Raw genomic sequence first — 6,000 nt, 5'->3', positions numbered from 1 at the left:
AAGGCACCAGGCATCCTCAGATTCAGGAAATGTGGCTTTCAACAGGACATCGGCATTCCCAGTACCATATAATATAGCTTTTGGGGGGCATGCTGGGCATCATCAGAGTCACAAAATGTGGATGTGAGCAGGGCATCAGGCATCTCTGCCTTGTCTAACAATTGCCACAGATAGTTAAGGCTGTAAGCTATAGTTCCTATGGGACTGACTTTGATTCCTCCAGCCCTCGTTTGTATACTGTTTGACTTTGAGTAAGTCACTTAACCACACAATGTTTTCAGGTTGCCCCCAAATAGGGATTGTCTCCAGTGGGTGCATAACTTGCAACTGTTCAGATTTTTGCTCTATTTTTAGTCTGTTCTTCAAAAACATTGTGTTTTTACAGGCAAATCACTGAGGGTTGAAGTCACTAAATAAAGGCATAGATTTGAGTTTTAGACTTCATATCCTTCAGAAAATACATGCCAACACAAATCCTGTTATTCTAGCAATTTTCAAAGTTTATAAGAGCAATATTTAAAATTTGTCAATATTTTTGGACCACTGTCTCCCCTTTATTTTAGGGATTGTCCATATTTCTTGCACTAAGAGGTTGAGAGCTATGAGTGAGTCTGCCTGGTTAAAATAGGTATTGTTAATAATAATAATAATAATAATAATAATAATAATAACAATAATAATAATATCTCCGGTACCACGAAATGTATCTTTGAGTAGCACACGAGATGCTCCAGTGTCAGGAAGTGAGGCTTTCAGCAGGGCACTGTGTATTTCCACTGTCATGAAGAATGGCTTTATATGAGAGCAAGAATAGTGAAGTTAGTTTTTCAGTTAGATTTATGTTCTAATTTATTCATTTCTGCTGCAGCTGCAGTTGTAGAACCTTCAGGAGAATGGTCTTCTTTTTTACAGGAATGAACAGTGAGGAACTAGGACACTTATCAGGGATAGACAGATTTGCACAAGCCTTCCTAGTGCCATTAAATGTACCTTTGAGAATAAATGGCAACAGCAAAGTGCATGAATGGGGAAATGTTGTTGTGCATTGAATTGAAACTGCATTTGTTGTTTGTGATGAAAGAGCAATATTTTGATTTCAGATATGGCACTAGATACTACTCCTTATGAAAACAAGCTGAAACTAAAGGACTAAGGATCTGAATGTGTCAAAAGTATAACTCTTGATGATGTGACATCAGTAGAATAGTTGGAGAGACAAAATATATTTTTCTTGTTTTAGTATAATGGCATGTGTGGTTTGTGAAAAAGATATATATATATATATATATATATATATATATATATATATATATATATATATATATACACACACACACACACACACACATATATTTTTCTTCATACAAGACATCTGGAGACTGCACACCTGTCTGTGTACCTGAGTCAGGAAGAAGCACCCCAAATCCAGGTAGTATGGGACTGTGGGTGATAATCACATGCAGGTGAATGAGATGGATTTCTATTAGATGAGTAGGCAGGTCCCACACTGCAAGCCCTTTTACTGAAGGAAGGAGACCATGAGGATATGACACACAGACAAAAAATGAGAAAACTGGAGGAAATGCTCCTCTTTGTCAACAAACTGTGAATTTGTATACAGTTCTGTACTTGGTACAAAACTTGTATAACCTGATGAATAATATGAGTAGAAGAAACCTGCAAATGTAATTTAGACAGTTGTAACACTACAGCCATTCATCATGTGTGCTTAATTTTATATATTAAGCTGGGGTTGTATGACGGCATATCAGCTTGCAGTTCTTGCAGTAGAGGATCACTGTGCCAACCACCTTGGAATGCTAAGTATGAGTACCAGTGGTTTTACTGGTCAAACTGTACACATCTTCAAGAATATTTTTGGGAACTAAAAGGTAGGTATCCATTGAAATTTAAGTGAACTATAGTAGGTCATGGTAGAATTTGATGAAAACACAAATCAAGGGAGTTAGATAATACATTTCTATTGATAAGTAAAATGCTTTTTTATATGATGCTGGACAGCAAGTTATATTTATATATATATATATGGGATGACAGAAAGCTGATTTTGTTGCTTATTACCCTCAACTTTCTTCCCACCCAGCAACAACATGTTTTCAATTCTTACAAGTACAATCAGCCACGCACTCAGAACATTAGAGCAAACTGGGTGGAGGGGAGCATACAATGCCTCTCAACTGTCAAGAATTTCACAAAATGTATTAATTTTACCTCATAGTGTTGGTCTATTCCTCATAAAATATGTGTTTTTTGGCAAATAGATGATTGAAATCACTCACTAATAACACATATTTAAGTTTTACACTTCATATCCTTCAGAAAAATGTATGCTAATGCAAAACTTATTATTCTAGCAACTTTCTAAGTATATAAGAGCAACAGTTAAAATCTGTCATGATTAGGAGCCTTTGTCCACCCTGTTTACTTTTGACTTTGTCTGTAGTTCATACACTAAGAGGTTGAGAGGTATGCATTTAGTGATTTTACTGCAACCAGAGATGTCTGAAGTGATGTCATGATTATTTTTACAAAGTTATATTAAGCACGCCTTTCTGTGTTGTATAACTGGAACTGGAAGTGCTGAAACTTAAAATAAGGATCATTGAGTTGCAGTGCTGCATGTAAGTTCAAGTAACCTTGTCAGACAGGAGCATAATTAAAAAGAAAAAAAAGAAAAAACACCAATTGTTATTACTGAACAGGTCATCTGTGCATATTCTAGCATACATACTTTGTAATTCTTTATCACAGCAATTATTCATTGTAATCCAAAATTAACATATGTCTATTTATATTATTTTTGTTTATATTTTGTCTTTGTTCATGTTATCTTTTTTGTCCTGGATGGAACCTAAAAATGACCCACCTGGATCAGCACTATACTCCATTTACAGTTTAAATAAATAATTAAATTAAATAAAAATTTTAATTTAAAATGCATGTTACAGTGTAAGGAGTATCCATATTCCTGAATAGGAATACTGGTATGTACTCAGCTGGTAGAGTCAGCGGGATAACAGGTAACATGATCACCATTGGTGCAGAAGGCTGTAGCCCACATCAGGATGATCAATTGTTAAAACTGCAATGCAGCATAAGGGGAGGTGTTGCACTTCTGTGTTTGCCCTCCTTAAGATGATAGGTTAAACCAAGCTCAAGCAGATATAAAAGATCTCATGGCACCTATCAAAAAAGTATGCAAAGATCCCTGATGTTATAACCACAAAACAAAAAAGTGGGAACCACCGTGAAGGAACGTCTTCTTTATTATAATCCACAGGTAGAGTTAGAGGTGGAGTAAAGTGCTTTCATCCCCATAGAGACTTCTTCTCACTTAACTGAGAGAACTCAACTGAACTTAACTGAGTTCTGAAGAAGTCCCTACGGGGATGGAAGCGCTTTACTCCACCTCTAACTCTACCTCTGGATTATAATAAAGAATAAGTTCTGTCACTGTGGTTTCCACTTGTTTGTTTTGTGGTTACAAGTTCGGGTGTTTCTATTTATAAAAGTTCCCTTATGCCCTGGCCAAATTTCCACTAGTAGTATAAATACCACCTCAAGTCTCCCCATAAAAGTTTACTAGCCTAGTGGGACTAACCCAGTCAGCAAAGGATAAATAAATTTACAGTGCATATTATACTCTTACTAAAATGTCTACATACTTTCCAGGAACTTCAGCTTTGTGTTGGGGGGGGGGGTTGGTTTCAATGGCATAGACACTATTACATATGTTTTGGTGCTCTTCCTTAAGAGAGAAAATATGACACATTATTAACAACAGGTTAAAATGACAGTCTGATCCACAGCATATAACAGGCAACGTGTTATTTAATGCATATCTAATATATACGTCAAATAAACTTTAGGAAACTTAATGTAATTTTTGCATTGGCAAAGTTCTATATATCGCCATATTAGCTATCTAACATAAATTGATGTATGGAACTTTTCAAATGGCATTGCAAAATAGTTTAGGGTTTATGTCTATTAATTCTAAAAAGCCCCTTGTCAGTCGATGATTTTCACGCAAGCTTTTTGCCCAGATAGTTGGACGTTAATTAATGTCTGCTTTTATTTTGTTCAACGATCCCAGTTATATAAATGTCTAAATATTACTTTGTATATAAAACTTATTTTTTCCCTGCGAGTTTTAATCTTATTTCTGCTACTTTTTCTTATTCGATGATGTTCATGTTACATTAACGTTTTCAGGGTTTTCCTCTTGTTGCTCTGCAAACATTGCAAGTAGCTATGTTTTGCTGTGCGTTAAATTGTTTTATTTTTCAATCTATGCATGACCATGTATACAAATATTTGTTTCAATATGTTGCGTAAGACAGAAACGAAAAATATTAAAATATCGAGTTCCTTCTGTAAGCAAGAAGTAAGTCTAGTAGGAAAGTGGTTCTGCACTTAACTAATAAAACGAATGATTATAGAAAGAACAGGCTGCATAACTAGTTTGCAAAAAGGCAACCATTTATTCTTCTGCCTGGGCAAATTAAGATACTTTATATAAGTATCATCCGTTGCCTGGGAAAAATAGAAATAACTATGTAACGCAGTTAAGTGACATCATCTGATATGGAAAGATCTTATCCATATACGCTGGAAAACTCTAGTACCCGTGGCGAATAACTCAGATCTGTGCTGATCTCTGTCTTCCAGGGTGCAGTGTTGTGAAAGTAAAATGCCAGCCCCACCCCGCACGCACACCACCCAGTTCAGTGAAGGTGCAGGGAGGGACTTGCAAACACCGCTGGTGTACACCCTACCATACGCTGTGGCTTATACCTGTGCATTATCAATTCAGTTTCAACAAACGATCATTTAGCTTGTATAAGCTAAGAAGTACCACAGCACAGGTGAATCTTCAAAAAAGTAAGTAAGAAATGTATGTTTTCTCCTCTTTTGAGTTTGATCGGGTTTATACATGATGGGCTGTTGTACTTGCAGGAGGATGGGCAGCGAAAACAAGATGCACGCAGCCTTAAACGCAGCATCTGTCAGTGAGTTCCAGGCTGTGCCACTATCATTTCCGTAAGAAAACAGTCTTCCCAGCTCTAGTTAAGACCCTGCCCCGCCTTCCCTCGCGCACTGCACCTGGGGTGGACTGCTGGAAACATCTGTCTGGCTCGAGAAATAGGGACACGTGTACTGTGTCAAATGTTAGAAGGTCGTCTCTTAGCGACCTGATTGACCGACTTGTCCCACTCTCTTCCCTTGCAGGAAAACGCTTCTGTTCTAGGTGGTGAAAACAGTGCGGCAAGCATTCTTCGCAACTGTACAGATTTTCGCAGAATGTCCAGATTCTTGCCTCATATTTTTGGTCTATTTCATAAAATTATGCTTTTTTTTCCTGACAAATTATTGACAAGTCATTAAAGACTGATGTCAGAAACTAATGGCAGGTATTTAGAGTTTCAGACTTCATACCCTTCACTTCAGAAAATTCATGCTAATGTAAAACCTGTTATTCTATCAACTTTCTGAGTTTGTATTGCAATATTTAAATTTGGGCCTTTGTTCCACCATTATTTATGACTTTGTCCAGATTCCTTGCTCTGAGAGTATGGACACAAGTAAGCATGAAGTTTGTTACGTGGCAATTTAAAAAAACATTGCAGTGTTGTGAACTGGTGTTTGTTACACACTATACATATTCCATAATTAAACCCCCTAACACCATAGGTCTCAACGTCATAACCAAAAAATCGGGAAGTCTGAAATAACTGGAGCCCCCCCCCCCCCCCCCCAGTTATTTCAGACTTCCAGATTTCTTGGTTATGAGGTTGAGACCTATGGCGCAGAATTGGGACAAATTTTAAATACTGCTCTTATAAGCCTAAAATGTTGCAAGAATAGCAGGATTTCCATTAGCATGTATCCTCCTAAGGATATGAAGTATAAAACTCAAATGTATGCCATTATTTAGTGATTTCAATCCTCAGTATTTGCCAGAAAACCAAGACCAAA

At 36.9% G+C, this 6,000-nt stretch overlaps 1 protein-coding gene across 4 annotated transcripts in view; it reads left to right on the top strand.

The window, feature by feature from the left end:
* Positions 1 to 4,773: 4,773 nt before the first annotated feature.
* BCAS1 (brain enriched myelin associated protein 1) overlaps positions 4,774 to 6,000 on the top strand; it is a 1,015,193-nt gene continuing 1,013,966 nt past the window's right edge. For all 4 annotated transcript variants that reach the window (XM_044090037.1, XM_044090036.1, XM_044090035.1 and 1 more), the window contains exon 1: positions 4,774 to 4,905. The gene's annotated coding sequence lies outside the window, so the exon portion shown is untranslated. The remainder of the gene's footprint in view (positions 4,906 to 6,000) is intronic.

Source organism: Protopterus annectens, chromosome 12.part0 (genome assembly GCF_019279795.1).
Source record: "Protopterus annectens isolate FY-2018-M chromosome 12.part0, PAN1.0, whole genome shotgun sequence".
NCBI classification, from domain to species: domain Eukaryota; kingdom Metazoa; phylum Chordata; order Ceratodontiformes; family Protopteridae; genus Protopterus; species Protopterus annectens.
Note: the sequence above shows the minus strand (reverse complement) of the source record. Positions and strands in the feature narration are given on the sequence as shown.